The sequence below is a fragment of the Heteronotia binoei genome, chromosome 12 (assembly GCF_032191835.1).
Source record: "Heteronotia binoei isolate CCM8104 ecotype False Entrance Well chromosome 12, APGP_CSIRO_Hbin_v1, whole genome shotgun sequence".
Lineage (NCBI taxonomy): Eukaryota > Metazoa > Chordata > Lepidosauria > Squamata > Gekkonidae > Heteronotia > Heteronotia binoei.
The window spans coordinates 80,426,261-80,448,378 of NC_083234.1; the positions used below are offsets into that span (position 1 = coordinate 80,426,261).

Below are 22,118 nucleotides of genomic sequence, written 5' to 3' on the forward strand. Positions count from 1 at the left end.
AAATTACAGGCCAGTCAGTCTGACTTCTATTCCGGAAAAGTTGGTAGAAACCATTATCAAGGACAGAATGAGTAGGCACATTGATGAACACAAGTAATTGAGGAATACTCACCATGGGTTCTGTAAGAGAAGATCTTGCCTCACTAATCTGTTACAGTTCTTTGAGGGGGCGAACAAACATGTGGACAAAGGGGACACAATAGATGTTGTTTACCTTGACTTCCAGAAAGCTTTTGATAAAGTTCCTCATCAAAGGCTCCTTAGTAAGCTCGAGAGTCATGGAGTAAAAGGACAGATCCTCTTGTGGATCAAAAACTGGCTAATTAATAGGAAGCAGAGAGTGAGTATAAATGGGCAGTCTTCACAGTGGAGGACGGTAAGCAGTGGGGTGCCGCAGGGCTCAGTATTGTTCATTAATGATCTGGAGTTGGGAGTAAGCAGTGAAGTGGCCAAGTTTGCAGATGACACTAAATTGTTCAGGGTGGTGAGAACCAGAGAGGATTGTGAGGCACTCCAAAGGGATCTGTTGAGGCTGGGTGAGTGGGCATCAACATGGCAGATGAGGTTCAATGTGGCCAAGTGCAAAGTAATGCACATTGGGCCAAGAATCCCAGCTACAAATACAAGTTGATGGGTTGTGAACTGGCAGAGACTGACCTGATCAAGAGAGAGATCTTGGGGTCGTGGTAGATCACTCACTGAAAATGTCAAGACAGTGTGCGATTGCGATTAAAAAAGGCCAACGCCATGCTGGGAATTATTAGGAAGGGAATTGAAAACAAATCAGCCAGTATCATAATGTCCCTGTATAAATCGATGGTGCGACCTCATTTGGAATACTGTGTACAATTCTGGTCACCGCACTTCAAAAAAGATATAGCATTGGAAAAAGTGCAGAAAAGGGCAACTAGAATGATTAAAGGTTTAGAACACTTTCCCTATGAAGAAAGGTTAAAAAGCTTGGGGCTCTTTAGCTTGGGGAAATGTCGGCTGTGGGGTGACATGATAGAGGTTTACAAGATTATACATGGGATGGAGAAAGTAGAGAAAGAAGTACTTTTCTCCCTTTCTCACAATACAAGAACTCGTGGGCATTCAATGAGCTGTCAGGTTAAAACAGATAAAAGAAAGTACTTCTTCTCCCAAAGGGTGATTAACATGTGGAATTCACTGCCACAGGAAGTGGTGGCAGCTACAAGCGTTGGATAAGCATTAAGAAGGGATTGGATAAAAATATGGAGCAGAGGTCCATCAGTGGCTATTAGCCACAGTGTATATATATATGGAGCAGAGGTCCATCAGTGGCTATTAGCCACAGTGTGTGTGTGTGTGTGTGTGTATATATATGTGTGTGTGTGTGTGTGTGTATGTATGTATGTATATGTGTGTGTACATACACATATGTGACACAAAGTGTTGGACTGGATGGGCTATTGGCCTGATCCAACATGACTTCTCTTATGTTCTTATGTCTTGGTAGTTGGTGATTCGATCCTTAGGCAAGTAGACAGCTGGGTGGCAAAACCGCATACTGACCATATGGTGACTTGCCTGCCTGGTGCGTAGATAGCGGACATTACACTTGTTGTAGATAGGCTGATACAGTGCTAGGGAGGAGCCATGTTGGCACCAGCAATGTGGGGAAATGCAGTCGTGAGGTCCTGGAGGAAAAATTTAGGCTGCTAGGCAGGAGACCTATGGCCAGGACCTCCAAGGTAGCCTTCTCAGAAGTGCTACCTGTTCCACGTGCAGGGCTGGAGAGGCAGGCACAAATTAGAAGTCTCAATGTGTGGATGAGATGATGGTGTAAGGAGGAAGGGTTTAAGTTTGTTAGGCACTGGGATGCATTCTGGAACAAGCGGGAGCTGTACAAAAGAGACGGTCTCCACTTGTCCCCAGATGGAACCAAGCTGCTGGCGCTTAAAATCAAAAAGGTGACAGAGCGATTTTTAAACTAAATCTTGGGGGAAAGCCAACAGGAGATGAAATGTCTCTGGTTTGGGAGGACTCATCTCAAAGAGATGAAGGGTTAGCTGTTACTTTTCTACCATGTAATGGATCAGAGTTGTCCACTGAGATGGTGACAGACAGTATGGAGTGTCTGCCAAAGTCTCGAGGCAGCAGGAGGAAGGTTGCAGGCCTAACTTGCCTGGGAAATTATAGATGTTTGTATAGAAATGCTAAAAGTGTTCGAAGTAAAATTGGTGAGTTGGAATGTTTAGTGTTGGGAGAAAACATAGACATTGTGGGAATTTCAGAAACTTGGTGGAATGAGGAGAATCAGTGGGACACGGTGATTTCTGGATATAAGTTATATCGGAAGGATAGGGATGGAAGGGTTGGAGGTGGGGTGGCTGTGTTTGTTAGAGAGTGTATACAGTCCAGTAAAATTGAGGTCAAAGAATTAGATTCCCTTCTGGAAATGCTTTGGGTCAAAATAGAGGGCCCAAAAGGAAATTTAACTATGGGTGTTCGTTATCGCCCACCAAATCAAAAAATAGAGGATGATTATAATATGAGGGAAGGATTAAAGATAGCGGCTAAACATAAAAACTGTGTCGTAATAGGTGATTTTAACTATCCGCAGATTGATTGGGTCAATATGTGTTCAGGAAGAGAGAAAGAGATTTAGTTTCTAGACACTCTCAATGACTGTGCTATGGAGCAGATGGTCACAGAACCTACCAGGGGTGGGGCGATCCTGGATTTGGTCCTAAGTAATGCCCAAGACTTGGTGAAAGATGTAAAAGTGATTGCACCACTTGGGAGCAGTGACCATAACGTTATTGATTTCACCATTTGTATAAATAGGGAGTTGCCCCAACAGACCAGCACAACCATGTTGAACTTTAAAAGGGGTAAATTCTCTAAGATGAGGAGGCATGTGAAGAGGAAACTGAAAGGAAAGGTAAATACAGTCAAAACCCTTGGTGAAGCTTGGAAGCTATTCAAAACTACAATCCTAGAAGCTCAGATAAAATATATACCACAAGTTAAGAAAGGCACAAACAGGTACAAGAAAAGGCCTGCATGGTTAACAAAGTAATGGAAGCTGTAAAAGGTAAGAAGGACTCCTTTAAGCGGTGGAAAGCTAGTCCAAGTGAGATTAATAAAAGGGAACACAGGCTGTGGCAAATCAAATGCAAGACTGTGATCAGGCAGGCAAAAAGGGACTATGAGGAGCATATTCCTAAAAACATAAAGACCAACAATAAAAATTTCTTCAAATATATTAGAAGCGGGAAACCAGCCAGGGAGGCAGTGGGGCCCTTGGATGACCAAGGGGTAAAAGGATTACTGAAGGAGGATAGGGAAATGGCTGAGAAGCTGAATGCATTTTTTGCCTCTGTCTTCACTGTGGAAGATGAGAAGTGTTTGCCCACTCCAGAACCACTAATTTTGGAAGGGGTGTTGAAAGACCTGAGTCAGATTGAGGTGACAAGAGAGGAGGTCCTACAACTGATTGACGAATTCAAAACTAATGTCACCAGATCCGGATGGCATACATCCAAGTTGAACTTGTGGATCTCCTGACAAAAATATGTAATCTTTCATTGATTATGCATGGGATGGAGAAGGTAGAGAAAGAAGTCCTTTTCTCCCTTTCTCACAATACAAGAACTCGTGGGCATTCGATGAAGTTGCTGAGCAGACAGGTTAAAACGGATAAAATGAAGTACTTCTTCACCCAAAGGGTGATTAACATGTGGAATTCACTGGTGGAGGCTACAAGCATAGCCAACTTTAAGAGGGGATTGGATAAAAATATGGAGCAGAGGTCCATCAGTGGCTATTAGCCATATTATATATATATGTGTGTGTGTATGTATGTATCTATATGTGTGTATGTGTATATACACCCACACACATATTGGCCACTGTGTGACACAGTGTTGGACTGGATGGGCCAGTGGCCTGAACAGCATGCCTTCTCTTAAGTTCTTATAGAATTTTTAAAAGTTAAATCTTTTTAAAAGATTTGTTTGGAGAGATGAAGATGGAAGTTTCTTCCCTCTTTCATAATACTAGAAGTTAGAGGAGCTGATGGGAGGCAGTAGATTCAGAACTTGCAAAATGAAATATTTTTCCAGTGTGTTTTGTTTTCATGTGGGATTTATTCACCTTTATTTTATTTATGGCTAATTTTCTGCTGGGAGATCTAGTGGTGGCAGCAGGCTTTGATGGATTTTTAAAGGTCAGGTCTGTACGTAGATTGTGCCAGGATGGCTCCCAGTTGTGGCAGGTGACACGGTACTTCCATGTTGAGAGGTAGTTGAGCACCAACGGAAGGCATCCTTTTTGAGCTCCCTTCCAGGCCTCCTGGAGGCCTTCTCGGAATCTGCTGGTTTGGTCTTTTTTAAGATGCACTTCTTTATACGTTGGACACAGCTACCTTACTGTAAGGAACCTGGATGCATGGGCTCCTCCAAGCCATGGGGGAAAGTGCTGGGCTGGCATCAAGAGGAGGAGATGGGGAAGATTCACCACTGCCCCTCCTGCAGGTCTTGTGGAGCAGAGTCCTGGTTTTCCTCTTTCTAGATGGGCCTCTGCAATTGCCGTTGTTAGTATTATTTCCTCCCACACAGCGAGTTTCCCTTCTTGGGAGGCGGGAAGCAGCCGGGCTGATGGTAGATTATGTAAAGACAGAAAGCCCTCCCATGACAAGGAGATAAGCCCCCTGGTTAAAAATAGCCAGGACTGCCCTGGCCACCTGTCGCTGGCAGCCCCGTCTTGGCTGCGGGTTGCACATCCATCAAAGTGGGGGAGGGGAGGCAGATCAAGAAACGGCCTCTCCCTGCTGTTTGCTGCTGCTGCTGCTGCTGCCTGGGAGCAGGACACCTGCCAGGCCTTTTGCTGTTTTATTCGCTTGATTTATGGTGACAGGAGGACACACTTTCTTCTGGAGGGGGAGTGAGGCTCACGCCCTTCACAACACGTGCCCTGATCCTGGCCCGCACATTAGGGGTAGATTTGTGGTGGAGGGCTGGTTGAATCTCTTCAACAAGTCTGGTGCCTGCATATTGCTTACGTGACCACATGTTACAGTAGGACTGTGAGGGCAGGAAGGGTTGCATAGAGGGCAGGAAAGTTGTTCTTGTGGCCCTTTCTTACATGCCCAGGGAAATGCTGCTTGCCATTTTGGGGTCAGTCAACGATTTTTCTCCAGGCCAGTTTAGCAAAGGATCATGGAGGTTTTTGCCATCTTCTGGGGTCACTGGGGATGTACGTGGGGGTGGGGAGGTATTTGTGAAGTTCCTGCTTTGTGCAGGGGGTTGGACTAGATGACCCTGAAGGTCCCTTCCAACTCGATGATTCTATTATTCTCTCCTAGATAATTTCTGTATGGTTCATTGTACGTTCTTGGTATAGTGGTTAAGAGCGGCCAACTCTAATCTGGAGAACCCACTTATCCACACGGAGCCAGCTGGGTGACCTTGGGTCAGTCACAGTTCTCTTGAGAGATCTCTCAGCTAGGGTTGCCAAGTCCAATTCAAGAAATATCTGGGGGCTTTGGGAGTAGAGCCAGGAGACTTTGGGGATGGAGCCAGGAGCAAGGGTGTGAAATGAAGGATAGCGGCACCTTCTTTTGGGGCTCATAGAATTGGACCCCCTAGTCCAATCTTTTTGAAACTTGGAGGATTTTGAGGAGAGGTACTGGATGCTATAGTGCTTCTACCTCAAAAAAACAGCCCCTCCCCAAGTCCCAGATACCCACAGATCAATTCTCCATTATACCCTATGGGAATCAGTCTCCATAGGGAATAATAGAGTGCCCAGCAGATATTTCCCTCCCCACCCCCACTTTCTGATGACCCTGAAGCTGGGGGAGGGCATCCAAACGGGGGGATCTCTTGCCCCCACCTGGGGATTGAGCAACCAACAAAGAGCAACGTGGATACTGGTGCAGGAAACTAAGGTTACAACAAACCTTCACGAGAACTAGCCTCAAGATTAATATACAAATCAAACACTTCTCATAACACTTAGAAAATCTACAAAATTTCTATTAGATAAACCAAAAGTACATAATCAGCCTATAAGGAACATATTCTCACACCCACAGTCACCTAGAAACAAATTAATGTCCAATATATTCCAACAGCTGGGTGCAGATGAAAATTCGAATGGCAGAGTCTTTCACACGGAGCACTGCTCCTAAAAATTTCCAATCATATTTCAAGAAGTCTTCCATGAAGATCCACGCTCCACAAAATTTATCTTCTGTACAGCAAGGCATAGGAAGTAAAATATGATGTGGCAGTACTTGATCCCACGTTTCGCTATTGCTTCTCTGAGCTTTCCGAAAGAACTTGGGAAATTGACCATACTGAATGGATGTTGGTGTAAGCGACAGCATTTGAACTGAATGTAATAATTCTTTCAGAAAGCTCATAGAAGCAATAGCGAAATGTGGGATCAAGTATCTGGTGACTCTCCTCAGAACACTCCCCAAGGTTCAAAAAGATTGGACTGTGGGATCCAGTTCTGTGAGCCCCCAAAGAAGGTGCCCCTATCCTTCATTATTCCAAATGGAGGGAAGGCATTTAAAAGGTGTGTGGTTCCTTTAAATGTGATGGCCAGAACTCCTTTTGGTGTCCAGTCGTGCTTATCACACCCTTGCTCCAGGCTCCACCCACAAAGTCTCCTGGCTCTACTCCTAAAGACCCCAGATATTTCTTGAGTTGGACCTGGCAACCCTAGCCCCATGCCAATTCTGTTTCTGGAACTCATCACATGAGGTAGAGGGCCAAAAATAAAGGAGGGGCAGGTCCTGCCAGGTGCCAAGCCAGCTCCTGACATTTCGTTATGGCTTGCTTGAGGTGCTCTTCTTGAAAGAGACACTTAAGGCCCTGCCCTGCTCTTTTCCTGAGCTTACAGAACACAAAATATGGAAGGGGGAGGAAGGAGGGGAACCTTTGCCCACCCCCTCCACATGTCTCTGTGAGGGTCTGCAAAGCTTCCAGGGTAATGAAGCATGTACCTGCCTTGTGGAGTAGAGGTGACCCTGATGGAAGGTGTGCAGCATCAGATGGCAGGTGCCACTTGCTATCAGCTTCTGCTTGGTTGGCACCGGAGACCTAGCAGAGCCCAAGGGCCTTGAGAGTTCTCCACAATACACAGGACCACAAACAGAGAACACGCCAGATTTCTCTCTGACACTGTGCATGTAAACATGCTTGAGCCATCTTGATTCTGTGCTGAAGATGGGTGACTTCGATGCCCTATGTAAGTTATTATGCAGATTTGGATTTTGGGTAGTTAATTCTGCAGTTTATACTACTTCCTGACATCTGTTCTATTGAATATCTCCAAAATGTGAGAGGCTGTGAAAATCGAAATAGTACTTCCTGGAGATGCATGTATGTATGTATGTATTTATACGTAAAATATGTACATTTCACTTTTCACCAGATTAGCAAGAGCCAACACAGTTTACATATATTTAAAAACAAATGCAATTTTACAAAATAGAATTAAGCAGGCCTCGACCTTCCCTATCAAAGGCAGGATGAAAAGACCATGCTTTACAGAGCATCTGAAAACCACGTGAGGCCAGGGACTTCTGCATACCTTCAAGAAACCTGTTCTACAGCCTGTGGGCAGTCATAGGAAAAGTGCAAGCTCCAGGAGTGGCTGTTCTTACTTGCCAACTTGGTAGAACTCCTAGTTATCTCTGGCCTTTGCCCCAGCATGGTGCAGTGATTAGAGTGCCAGACTAGGATCTGGAAGACCCAGATTTGAATCCCTGCTGTGCAGTGGGAAATTGCTGGGTGACCTTGAGCCAATGACACATTCTCAGCCTCACCTACCACTCAGGGATGTTGTGAGAATAAAATGGATGAGATGAGAACTAAGTATGCTGTTTTGGGACCCTATTGGGCAGAAGGGTGGGAGTATAAATGAAGCAGGATAATAAATCTGATGACTGAACATTCCACGTGGGTAGACACAGTCTTGCAGTTCTAAGGGCCCCAAGTTGTGAAAAGTTTTTAAAGTTAACAGCAGCAGCTGCATGGTTACAGTGGCTAGGTCAGGGCAAGACACCTGTCTGGCCTGGCACAGGTGGCAAAAGGAGGCTTCTCCGGTGGTCCTGGTAGTGGGTCAGTCCTTACTGCTGGGAATGGAGCTCCTCCTCTTCCAGCAGAGGCCGGCTCAAACGTGATTCTGGAGGGGAGGGGCTTATCCTTCCGCTTTTGCCCTTCTGGTCTTGAGCACAGAGGCCTCCACAACCTGATGATGTGCCTCTTAGCTTTGATCTTGTATCAAAAGAAACCCATAACCCATTCATGTTCACCAAATTGTTTCTGAATTGAATTGGGAGGGGGATCTTTCCTTCCTAACTTGCAAAACAGGCACAATATTGATAGCCTCCCCATACTGGTTTATCCCTCAATTCCTGCCATTTCTTCTCATGTGTGTGTGTTCTGGTTGGCTGTCATGGTTCACTTCTCCTTCATGAACTGGCAGACTTAACTGCCTTAAGCTCTTAGGAGAAAAGCAGCATGCATATCAGTGATAAAAAGTAATTTTACAATGTTTACATTAAACCTTCTATCTTTTCAAATCCAGAATCTACCTTTCGGGCTTTTTTCTAAAAATATTGCATCTTTCTGCTCTCTGGAGGGCAGCCTGATATAAAGAACTGTGCTTTGAAAGGCCTTGGACAGAAGCAAGACCAGGTGTGCCTTCTGATCATGACCTCTGCCATAGCTGTGTCTTATGGGGGACTGCAGCTGTTCCCTCTGAGTCTGTGTTTCTCCTTGTCTTCAGAATAGCAACTTGGGCAGGATGGTGCTTGATCAGTCCATGATCCCTGCACCTAGAGCTGAGCCTCAGTGGCATTTGTCTCTCCCACCATCCCAACTCACTTGAGTCAGGCCACTGCCTGGTGGTGTGCTCCAGTGGAACCCAGAAGTAAACTTTGAAGGTATTTAAATGCCTTCAGAGCCCCCAGGAACCTCTTGGTGGGGAGGGGAGACACATTCTCCTCAAACTATGAACCAGCCTGATTCATCACAAATTTTGGTTCGTGCTTGAATTCGTGTCCATCCCTAGTCTAGATTAAGGATAGCCAAGAGGTACCCCCCCCCCCACACACACACCATTAACTCTGTCTGGTTCCGGTGGCCCTGTCATTTTTTAAAAAATGCTAAATGTAACTTACAAATAAAAAGAGGAGAATCTATCTATGCATGTCACTGCTACTGTACTGTAGTGGTTGCTGAACTTTCCAAATGTACTGTACTTTTGGGGACTCTCAAAGAAACTCCAAGCTAGTTTCCTCCCTTGCCAACATGAAACACAAGAAACTCATAACAGTTAACATTAAACAAGTTTATATTCTATTGGTTTATGTTTAATATTTATCAAAGTATATAGCAGCCTTGAGCTGCTACAGGCCCCTCTACACATTCTGCACAGGCAGACCCAAATGGGCTGAGTCTCACAAAGCCTCTTGTTCCAGCTTGCCTTGTTGCTCACATTTTACATACAATTGTGTCCCACTTTGGGGTCCAGAACTACGGTATGGGAACCAGTGCCTCCTGGAGAAGCAGGTGGACACTTCTCATTGAGTTGTGGAGAGGACTAACATTCAACCTTCAACCCCTGCTCCCTGACCCTATGCCCCCTTCTGGTGTACCAGCTGTACAATAGAGCCTGATCTTCCTTGGGGGGAGAGAAGGCTGATGCTTCTGGTCTTCAGATCAAACGGCCCATGAGAATGCAGAAGTTGTCCATCTGTAGTCTGGATGATCCTCTCCCACCCATGAGTACTGTGATTTTGTGTTCAGTTCAGTTCTGCTTATAGCCTGATGATGCAACACAGAGAACCCACAGGCGCTAGAAGGGAAGACCCAAGTGGCGCCGTGCTTCTCAGAAAAGGTGCAGAAAGAGGAACCTGGATGGGTTGCCAGTCCCATAAGCTGACTCTGCAGCTGCCTGATTTTTTTTTTTTTGCCAACTCACTGAGAATATCCTGTATGTGGGCAGAAGATGTGTAGGGAAGAACTTCTGCTGCCTGCCATCTCCTGACCCACATGCAGGTCTTGTTTCTAGAAGACCTTTGGATCCCCACCCCACCCCCTGCTGTAGCTGTCAGCTGTTCTCCATGTCAGCCTGAAGAATGATAGCATCATAGAGTTTGAAGGGACCTCCAGGGTCATCCAACCCCCTGCACTATGCAGGAACTTCACAAATACCTTCCCCCATTCACCCCAGTGCCCCCTGCAGGCTCCATGCCCAGAAGATAACCAAAAAACCCCTCCAGGATCCCTGGCCAAACTGACCTGGAGAAAATCGCTTCCTGGCCCCAAAGGGGTGGTAAGCATTTCCCTGGGCATGGAAGAAGAGGCCATGAGAACTAAGCATCGATGCAGCCCTTCCTGCCCCATAATCTGCCTAATTTCACAGGATCAGCATTGCTGTCAGATGCCCATCTAGCCTCTGTTTAAAAAACTCCAAAGAAGGAGAGCCCACCACCTCCCAAGGAAGCCTGTTCCACTCTATAAGAAGTTCTTCCTAATGTTTAGCGGGAAACTTTTGATTTAATTTTAACGCATTGAACCTGTGGGTTGTATGGGAGGAGGTCAAGGCCTTCTGGAGCAACAGAAAACAATTCTGCACCATCCTCTGTATGACAGCCCTTCAAGTACTTGTAGGTGAGCAGATCACCTCTCAGTCGTCTCCAGCTCCTTCAGGCTCTCTTCATAGGATTTGGTTTCCAGACCCCCTCACCATTTTCATTGCCCTCTTCTGGACTTGTCGAAATCCTTCAGTTCAGTTCAGTTGCTTTACTGGCACACATTCGAAAATACAACAATGAATATGGATTGAAATGCTTCTTCAGATTTGAAATACAATAAAAAAAATCACCTAGTAAGAGATCTAATCCTATGCTCCCTGATCATCATAGGAATTGAAAGATTCTTTGCTACTGAGTATGTAATATGGGAACGCCAGTCAGATAATAGAAAGAAAACTAGCCTCTCTTCTGATTAAACAAGATGATTAAACAAGGGGAAGTCCCAGACTTTTTCATAAAAATAACAGCTACCATTTCAGGTTTCCTTCATCTACATGGGCAGTCTTTTGTAATAGGGAATGTTTGCAAATCTCCCATATAGAACCACCAATGGTAGGGCATTAAATCATGCAAGCATGAAGGCTTGATGTAATTGGGGTGGGAGACTATCCTTCTTTTGGAAAAATGCTATCTTGTGTGTGGGTTTAACTTTCTGTAGGCTGGATGGGAGGATATTATCAAACTTGGCCTAGTCTCCTCCTCATTCCCCCTCCCCTCCTGTTTCCAATTAGTAACTTGAGGACAACTCCCTAGAGAGGACAGGAAATCGGCTTAATTTAATTTTTAGATGTATATCCCAGCCTATCCTGCAAGCAGCTCAGGGTAGCTTACAACAATAAAACGACAGTTAAAATAATATCATAAAAACAGACATTACAAAACAGGAGCAGCACAGTAAACAATCTTACAGACATAGTCATGGCCGGCGGGTAGAAGTAGGCCAGGTAGGCGGCTGCCTAGGACCCACCTGGCCTACAGGGGCACCTGCTCCCTACATCTCCCCAACCAGAGATTCCTGGGTGAATTCCGACTGCTGCCTCATCCTCTTCCAACAGGCTCGTGGTGGTGCCGAGAGGTGGCAGCAGCGGCAGCTGCTCAAGTCTGCCCTTCACTGCCCCCTGCCTGCCTGCCTGCCCACTCCGCTTTGTCCAGATGATTCTCCTGCCCTCTCCAGTGCTGCACTAGCCAGCGACACCCTCGCTGAGATGCTGCTGCTCTCCTGCTTCTCCTCCTGGGGGCCCCTTTTCTCGGCTGCCTTTCCTGGTCGATGCCTTAAGCCCCTGTGAGTTGGAAGAAGGGAGTGAGCCTTGGGGGAAGGAGGAGGAGGGGAAGCTGCTGGAGTGAAGCTCATGTGTGCTCCCCCCGCCTCGACGGTCTACCCACCCTTTACCCCCGCCAAAATCATTAACTTCTCGTGCACCCACTCCAGCCCAGTGGTTCTGCCTGTCATGAGCTCTGACGAGGAGGAGCTATAAGGGTTAACAGACCTGGAAGAGTTGCCAGCCAGTTCCTCAGCTGAAAAAACAGCAGCTGGCCCATCAATCACTCTCTGGCACCAGTATCAGCTGTTGGCAATCAATCTCCTCCAAGCTCTCCTCCTCCCATCTCAAGAGTTCAAAGCAGGCTCAGGAAAGAACTTTCAGAGCGAAGACATAAGGCACGCCCATGCTTCAGATATCTCAGCCCTGAGTTCTAGCAGAGTCACAACCCCTTCGTGGACTGGGCACCGGGAATGCTGAGCTTCAAGGACCCTTGTCCTCACCAGGCCTGGTCGGCCACGTTGGCCGCCGGCCCAGCGGCTGGTCCTCTACTTCCCCTGGCCCACACAGACTTTGCTGATGTCTTTGAGGAAAAGAGGGCCGACCAGCTCCCCCCGCACCAGCCTTATGACTGCGCCATCGATTTGGTACCAGGGGCACCCCTGCCCATGGGGCGGCTCTACCCCATGTCCGAACCGGAGGTAGCAGCCCTGTGGGTCTTCCTCACCGAAAACCTGGAATGGGGTTTCATCCAGCCATCCATGTCCCCACTGTCCATCCCTGTTCTCTTTGTCAAGAAGAAAGGCGGTGAGCTCCGGCCCTGCAATGTCTATCGGGCCCTGAACAAAATCACTGTCTGGGACCGCTCCCCTTTGCCACTGATCCCAGAACTACTGGGTTGCCTTAAGGAGGCCCAGGTCTAGAACAAGCTGGACCTCCAGGGCGCGTACAACTTGGTGCAGATCCGCGCAGGAAACAAATGGAAGACGGCATTCAGGACCTGCTATGGCCAGTACGGATATCTTGTGATGCCCTTCAGCCTGATCAACGCCCTTGCTGTCTTCCAAAGGCTGATGAACGACATCTTCCGCGACCTGCTCGACCACTTTGTGATCATTTATTTAGATGACATTTTAATTTTTTCCCAAAGGCCCTCCCAGCACGCAGGGCATGTCCGCCAGGTCCTGCAGCGCCTGCGTGAGCATGGTCTCTATACCAAGCTAGAGAAGTGTGCCTTCGACTTAACAGCGGTCAAGTTCCTTGGCCACATCGTCTCACCACATGGGACTCGGATGGACCCGAACAAAGTCAAGGTGGTTCTGACCTGGCAGACGCCATGGAACCGCAAGGACGTACAGCGGATTCTTGGCTTTTCTAATTATTACCGCCAGTTCATCCCTGCCTATGCTGACGTAACCACGCCTCTGACCCAGCTCCTCCGGCCCAAAGAGCCATTTCACTGGGCTCCAGAGGCAGACCATGCCTTCACCACCCTAAAAAAACCTGCTTCACCACCGAGCTGCTCCTGTGTTACCCAGACCTGCAGCTGCCGTTCACAGTAGAGACCGACGCCTCCAGCGTGGCCCTCGGCGCAGTGCTATCCCAGCGGGAGGGCCCTTCCCAGCCGCTCCAACCCCGCGCATACTACTCACAGCACCTGATGCCCGCAGAGCGCAACTACACCATCTGGGAGTGGGAACTCCTGGCCTTCAAGACCGCCTTGGAGGTTTGAAGGCATCACCTTGAAGGGGCCTGCCACCCCATCCAGGTCCTGACTGGCCACTGCAACCTGGAGCATCTACAGACTGCTTGATGTCTCACCCAGCATCAGATCCAGTGGTCCAGAACCGGAAAGCGGACACCCGCTCCCGAAAACCGAAGTACACTTTGCCTCTAACGGAGACCCCAACTGGGCTCATCCTTGCACCCTCGGTCTTCGCTGTCACCATGACCCGCCCAACCTTGGCTGCAGACATCCAGGCCAGCCAGGCCCAAGACCCCTGGGCTCAGCAATGCCTCCTGGAAGTGCAAGACAGCCCGGCTGGGGACCCCTCTACCTGCCAAGGTCTCCTCCTGCACCATGGGTGCCTATACGTGCCTCTGGGGCCCCTCCGAGCCGAAGTGCTCCACCTGACCTACGACGCCTCTCCTGTGGGGCACTTCGGCCAACACAAGACCCTGTACCTGCTCATGCGGGAGTTCTGGTGGCCTCGCATCTGTGCCGATGTGGTCCGCTATGTCGGTTCCTGTGAAATCTGCCGGCGGGTCAAGGATGTACCGGCCAAGCCCCCAAGGCTTTTGCATCCCCTACCCACGCCTGCAGGACCATGAGACACCGTCTCCCTGTACTTTATCACCAAGCTCCCCAGGTCCAAGGGGCACACTTGAATCCTGGTGATGGTTGACCTCCTCACCAAGATGGCTCACTTTGTTCCATGTCCTAAACCGCCCACGGCTCCTGAAACAGCCCAGCTGTACCTCCAGCACATTTTTCACCTGCACAGGCACCTGGCACACTTGATCTCAGACAGAGGCCCCCAATTCACCTCCTGATTCTGGCAAGCCCTGCACTCCAGCTTAGGCACCCAGGTGCATTTGTCCTCGGCGTACCATCCCCAAACAGATGGGCAGACCGAACGCACCAACGTCACGCTGGAACAATACCTGTGTTGTTACACCAGCTAACAGCAGGATGACTGGGCTGCCTTGCTACCCCGGCCAAGTTTTCCTACAACAACCCCGTACATGCGTCCACACAACAGACCCCCATTTGCAGCCACCTATGGGTACCACCCTCGCTTCTTTCCCACAGTCCTGTCTCCCACAGCAGTCCCTGCTGCTGATGCGCACCTGCAGGAACTCTGGGCTCTCCAGGACTTGCTCTGTAAGCGGCTCCAACAGGCTAAAGAGGCCTACAGCTGCCGACTGAAAGCGACAGGTGGGGCCCCCACTGAAGCCCGGGGACTACGTCTGGCTCTCCATCCGTTACCTGCATCGGCCTGGCCAGTCTCACAAGCTGGACCCTCGCTTCGCGGGGCCTTAACTGATCATGGACCACATCAACCCCGTTGCTCTCCGGCTACAGCTGCCAGCCACCGTCCGCATCCACCCGGTCTTCCCGCGGTCCCTCCTTGTTCCTGCTACACCACCGGATCCCATCTGACCGCCGCCTCCAGCACCGCCTCCTCCTGTCCTGGTCAATGACGAGGAAGAATACAAGGTCCACCAGCTGCTGGACTCCTGAATCCACCGCGGAGATCTCCAGTACCTCATGGACTGGGAAGGCTATCGCCCCGAGGACTGTTCATGGGAACCCGCGGACACCCTACATGCCCCTGACCTCGTGCAGCAGTTTCACATGGCCTACCCTGACCGGTCTGGCTCGTCTGTGGGGGGAGGTCCTGCGGGGGGGGGGATAGTGTAATGAGCCCTGCCGAGGAGGAGCTGGAAGGGTTAACAGACCTGGAAGAGTTGCCAGCCAGTTCCTCAGCTGAAGAAACAGCAGCTGGCCCATCAATCACTCTCCAGCACCAGTGTCAGCTGCTGACGATCAATCTCCTCCAAGCTCTCCTCCTCCCACCTCAAGAGTTCGAAGCAGGCTCCGCAAAGAACTTTCAGAGTGAAGAATGAGGCACGCCCATGCTTCAGATCTCTCAGCCCTGAGTTCTAGCAGAGTCACTGCCACCCATGGAGCAGGCTGATTGAGACTCCCATATAACTCCCATCCAGGACCTGGTAACCTTGTGGAAGCAACAAGTCTATTCTCTGGCTTGCATCCATGCTCCTTCCTAATTCCTGATCCTGACCTGCTTGATTTCCTTGGCATCCTGACCTTTTGGCTTTTGGACATTAACTTCTGATTCCAGTTTGTGATTCTGCATTGGTGACCTGGCTCCTGCTTGACTTCCTGGACTTTGACCTTGGACTAGCTTTGGACTCCTGGCTGCCTGCACCTCGAGAACGTGACACTGCCACCCTCCGTCTTCCAAGCATGCCACCCGCTGCTGCCAGCCCCTGCCTGCCGGGCAAAACTGCTCTCTCTCCTTCCTTCCCAGCCAGGCACAAGCCCAGCCCCCAGTGGAGGGGGTGCATGCTGCATGGAAGCAGCTTTTGCTTTGTTGTTGCTGTTGAGTATGTCTGCGCCGTTGCCCCCCTGAGCCCTCTGCAAGAAATGGAGCCAGGAAGAGGGACTGGGGAGCATTCAGATGCAGTGCACCTTCCTGGCCTACCCCCACCCCCTGCATCCAGCCCCAACTCTGCAGATTCCCCTTTTCAGAAGTTGGACTTGGGAGTCTTGGTGCAAAGCCAAGGAAGTGAAAATGCAGAAGGGGAGGAGGAGGGACAGGGTGAGTGAGTCAGTAAGGCGGAGAAAACAGAACTTTCCCTCGGCCAGGCTGAACAAATGGCATGTGTCCCTGCCGCTCGGAGGGCGGCTTGAGTTGTTTGGGTGGGAGGGAGGGGGCTAGGTGGCCAAGCCATGCCTCGCTCATTCAGCCTGACCCAGGGAAGTTTCCCTCAACCAGGCTAAACAAGTGGGCTGGCTGTGCCTCTTGTTTCCTCTCCTTTAAACTGAACTCTGAAGCAGGCCCTATGGTTCCCTTATTTACCAGCTGAGGCAGCCCCTTCTCTCCCCCTCTCGTCAAACTGGAAGTTTGCAGGAGGCTGGGCTGGGGGGGGCTCTCCTTCTTTGCAAGAAGTTTGGGCCTAGAGTGCTGCGGCTGCTTAGCATGGATAACAAGGGTAGGGGTGGGGCTTGCAAATGTGTGTGTGTGTTTTAAAAACTTCCTTGGACATCACTCTCCCCTTCCCCCTTGGGCATTTTATTTTGTCTGTGCCTTTGTTAAGTCTCTCTTTTTTTTGATCAGTCAAGGGTTTTTTTGTTATCAAAGATTTCAGGTTTTCACGGCTGGTAACATCATTAGGGTTTGTAGAATCTTTCGGGATCAAGTGCCGTGTTCTACTGGAGAAAGTTTTCCTTCCAGACGTTTCGTTCTCAGCTGCGGAGAACATCCTCAGTGGGGTTGCAGCCGGAGCAGGCGCTCTGACCTTCTTGGCTCAGATCTTCCTGTGCACAGCAGCCAAGAAGGTCTGAGCGCCTGCTCCGGCTGCAACGCCACTGAGGATCCCGAAAGATTCTACAAACCCTAATGGTTTTTTTGTTTTTGTCTCAAGCGAAGTGACAGAAAAAGTGGTCGATGGCAGAACACATCAGTTCAGGGAAGACTCAGGATTGCTTGCTACAACTTTCACCCCAGGGATTCAGTTGGGATGTGAGCCTGAATGACCCGTGATGACAGCAAGCACCTTTGAGGACTAGCCAAATTTGTGGCAGGGGGTGAGAGGGGGTTTTGGGGGGGGGGGGGTGAGAGGGGGTTTTGGGGGGGAGGGGTCAGGTTTTAATGTGCTGCTGGACTCTTCCTCTTCTGTATTACTGCAGCAGCTAGGCTTCCTTTCTGTTTCCCCATCCAAATACTGGCCAGAATGACCCTCTTTAATTCCCAAGAGATGAGAAGATCAGGCGAGCCTGGACTATCCAGGTCCGGGCACTTGCAGCTTTGCTTTCAGTATAATTTATTTACTTCATTTATGTCCCACTTTCCTACCCAGTGGGAATCCCAAGAGGCTCACAACATTATCACTTCCATTTTATCCTCCTACAAACCCTGTGAGGCAGGTTAGTTGTAAGAGTGGCCACAGGGAACCAGCAAGGTTTCCTGGCAGCAGTTTTCACCACCACTCATTACGAGGGGTTATCCTACAAAATTAACTCTGCTTCTCTCTTTCTCCTCTAGCCTTCAAGAGTGCAGGGGTACAAAATGCCCTGGGGGTGCTGGTGGGAGGTATGTGAGAAGTCTGCATTCACTGAAGTGTCTGTCTCTAATCAGCTTGTATAGGCCTTGTGGCAACAGGATAGTTTATAGACGTTAGTCCTTTTTCTCTAGGGCAAATAAGACCCTACAGCAGAGCTTTAGGCCATGGGCTAGGAAGAGGTGGATATTTATACTACACACACACACACACACACACATTTCCCATACACACTTGTAAGCATTCTCTATCTTAAAATATAGCTCAGGAAGGAAAGGAAAGGTCTCCTGTGCAAGCACCAGTCGCTTCCGACTCTGGGGTGACGTTGCTTTCACAACATTTTCATGGCAGACTTTTTACGGGGTGGTTTGCCATTGCCTTCCCCAGTCTTTTACACTTCTCCCCAGCAAGCTGGGTATTTATTTTACCGACCTCGGAAGGATGGAAGGCTGAGTCAACCTTGGGCCGGCTACCTGAATCCAGCTTCCGCTGGAATCGAACTCAGGTCATGAGCAGAGCGTTCAGACCACAGTCCAGCAGAACTGCTGCTTTACCACTCTGCGCCACGGGACCGCTATAGCTCAGGAAACTGGCACAGAAATATAAAATGAAACAGTTATAGTTAGCTGTTTTCTAGCTCCTACGGACTTAGAAGCAGACATACAAGCATTTAATAATACATTTCATAAGGCATAATCTTTTAGCAACCAGAGTTAAAAGAAATCTATATACCATATCTGACTGGATTATAACTACTGTTAAGACGGGGGACTTCTCTTGAATCTGGAGGATGGTTTTGTAAAATGATGCTCAATAATAGCAGTAGATGTTTCAAGCATATTGTCAAGCTTGACTTTTAGGTAGGCTTGCTGAGTAAAGTTGAGGTAGCTTTTTCATGAAACATATCAGAATTTGAGCTGTTCCCACCTATGCAATATACTTTTATAGCACCTAAGATGCTCCTGTGCTACTATGAAAAAGCTGATGAAAACTTGTTTGCACTCAGTTTGATATATAGCCAATGTTATGCAGTATGGTATTGCTTCATGCTTTAGGTTGGTGATAGATGGTAAATCTCTGGACCACTGCAGAATTCCCCTGTAGGTCTAGGATCAAAAATAAAACCACCTATGATGATATTATATTACTTATTCTCAGTTTTTTAAAAATAATAAAATTAAGAAACCAGTAATTACAAATGTAAATAGTTTCAAGTTCCTTCACTTTTCCTACACTTTTCCTGTTTTTTTAAATTGTGGGGGGCGCCAGTGGGCAGCTCGCCTACAGTGCCAAAAATCCTAGCACCGGCCCTGGACATAGGCGGTAAACAGCATACGGCTGATGGCTAACAGCATAATATAACACCATAATGGTGAAATTATGGCACTGGCACCTTATCGACTCCATCCTGGTGCGCCAGAGAGACCTTCGAGATGTCTTACACACCCGAGTAATGCCCAGTGCGGAATGTCATACGGATCATCGTCTTGTACGCTGCAATCTCCGTCTTCACTTTAAACCCACACCCAGGAGAGGAGGTATCCCTCGGAGGAAGCTTCAGGTTGGCAGCCTTCAGTCAGCCGAAGTTAAAGCTGCCTTCCAGGCAAAACTCCAGTCAAGAATTGAGGACCCCAGTTGCCCCACAGACCCTTCTCCAGAAGCACTCTGGGAACACCTAAAAACTACCATCCTGCAGATCTCTGAAGAAGTCCTCGGGTTCTCCACAAGGAAGAACAAGGACTCAAGCTTCGAGACATTCAGAACGAGTGGTGGACCAAGCTTGCAGAGAGAACCCAGCTGTGTGCAGACACTGGTGATTTAAGAGGGTTCTACGAAGCCCTGAAGGCAGTATATGGCCCATCATATCAGGCTCAGAGTCCCTTGCGTAGTGCAGACGGCCAAGTGCTCCTCACAGACAAGGCATCCATACTGAACCGGTGGTCGGAGTATTTTCAGGTTCTCTTCAGTGCCAATCGCGTAGTTCAAGATTCAGCAATCCACCTCACCCCACTTCAACCAGTGAAAACAGAGTTGGATGAGATCCCCACCCTAGAAGAGACTGTTAAAGCCATCAAGCAACTGAAAAGTGGCAAGGCAGCGGGAGTTGATGGAATCCCACCAGAGATCTGGAAGCATGGGGGCACAGTACTACATAGCACACTTCACAAAGTACTTGTCACCTGCTGGGAACAAGGCAAACTACCACAGGACTTTCGCGATGCAATCATCATCACCCTACACAAGAACAAAGGAGAAAAGTCAGACTGCTCCAACTACCGGGGGATAACCCTGCTCTCCATCGCAGGCAAAATCCTTGCCAGAATACTCCTGAACAGACTGGTGCCCACCATTGCAGAAGAACTTCTCCCAGAGAGCCAGTGCGGCTTCAGAGCTAACAGGAGCACCACCGACACGGTATTTGTTCTCAGGAAGCTCCAAGAGAAATGCAGGGAACAGAACAAGGGTCTATACGTGACTTTTGTTGACCTTACCAAAGCTTTCGATACCGTTAGCAGGAAAGGCCTGTGGCAAATCTTGGAACGTTTAGGATGTCCCCCAAGGTTCCTCAGCATGATCATCCAGCTACATGAAGACCAGCGAGGCCAAGTCAGACACTGCAACGACCTCTCGGAGCCCTTCCCAATAGGCACAGGTGTAAAGCAAGGCTGCGTTCTCGCACCAACTCTCTTTACGATCTTCTTTAGCATGATGCTTCAAAGAGCCGCAGTAGATCTAGATGATGACAATGGTGTCTACATCCGCTATCGCACTGATGGCAGCCTGTTCAACCTGAGGCGACTAAAGGCTCACTCCAAGACAATGGAAAAACTCATCCGAGAGCTACTGTTTGCTGATGATGCTGCACTCGTCTCCCATTCGGTATCAGCTCTGCAGCATATGACGTCCTGCTTTGCAGAGGCTGCCAAGCTATTCGGCCTAGAAGATAGTCTGAAGAAGACAGAAGTTCTCCACCAGCCTGCACCCCAGGAAGATTATCACCCTCCCTGCATCACTGTGAGTGAATCAGTACTGAAGACAGTCCAGCAGTTCAGCTACCTGGGGTGCATCATCTCCTCAGATGCCAAGATCGACAAGGAGATTGACAACAGGCTGGCAAAGGCAAACCGTGCATTTGGCCGACTGCACAAAAGAGTGTGGAGCAACAAGCATCTGAAAAAAGTCACAAAGATCAATGTTTACAAAGCGGTTGTGATGACAACCCTCATCTACGGCTCCGAATCGTGGGTTTTATACCGTCATCAACTGCGACTCCTTGAGCGCTTTCATCAGCGCTGCCTTCGCACCATCCTCAACATCCACTGGAGTGACTTTGTGACCAACACTGAAGTCCTCAAGAGGGCGGAGGTTACAAGCATCGAAGCACTGCTGTTGAAGACGCAGCTGCGCTGGGCAGGGCATATTTCTAGGATTGAAAACCACCGCCTTCCCAAGATTGCTCTGTATGGCGAACTTTCCACCGGCCATCGAAATAGAGGGACACCAAAGAAGAGGTACAAGGACTCTTTGAAGAAATCACTTGGCACCTGTCGCATCAACCATCACCAGTGGTCTGACCTAGCCTCAGATCGCAAAGCATGGAGGCACACCATCCACCAGGCTGTCTCTTCCTTTGAGAATGCACGCATAGCTGGTCTTGAGGACAAAAGGAGATTGAGGAAGAATCGCACTGCTACAGCACCAACCCCAAATCAGACTTTTCCCTGCAGCCACTGTGGCCGGATCTGCATGTCCCGCATTGGTCTTGTCAGCCACCAGCGAGCCTGCAGCGGACGTGGACTACTGCACCCTTTTTAAATCTTCGTTCGCGAAGTCAAGCCGAGAGAGAGAGAGAGAGAGAATGGTGAAATGCTGGGGGAAGTGATGATTTTCAAGGACGCCCGCTGGATTAATTAAAAGTCTAGCAGAAGAGCTCCTTGATAAATCCTGCAGGGTCCAGATCTCCAACAGGAGCTCATTCCACCAGGTAGGAGCTCGGACCAAAAAGGCTCTGGCCCTCGTTGAAGCCAGCCAGGGGTTCTAAGGACCAGGGACTAGGAGAAGATGTTGAGCAGCAGTCCTCAGAGCGTGGGGGAGTTCACATTGGGAGAGGCGGTCCTGAAGATAACCCCCATCAAGGTTATATCTGCCACAAAGAGAGGGGAAGAGAAAGTAAACCAAGCAAAAACCTCCAAAGGAAATTAAGTATTCTAGTAAGGGGCTAAAAGTTAAAAACATCAATAGTTATAGACAAAAGTACACCAGTTTATTACAAAAACATAAAAACCTTGAAGAGGCCCAAATGAAGCCTCATCAAATCATCAAAGTGACAAATGCACATGAAAGAACCTTGTATGACATGACATGTTTTGGCCTGCAGAGGCCTTCTTCAGAGGTTAAATATTATAAATTACAACATACAACAGAGTCCCTGTTATCCTTGTAAATCAATAAATAATTAATATAGG

At 48.7% G+C, this 22,118-nt stretch overlaps 1 protein-coding gene across 3 annotated transcripts in view; it reads left to right on the forward strand.

Annotated features, from left to right (window-relative positions):
- Positions 1–22,118, forward strand: part of RXRA (retinoid X receptor alpha) — a 288,115-nt gene that overhangs the window by 200,181 nt on the left and 65,816 nt on the right. The gene's annotated exons all lie outside the window — the stretch shown is intronic.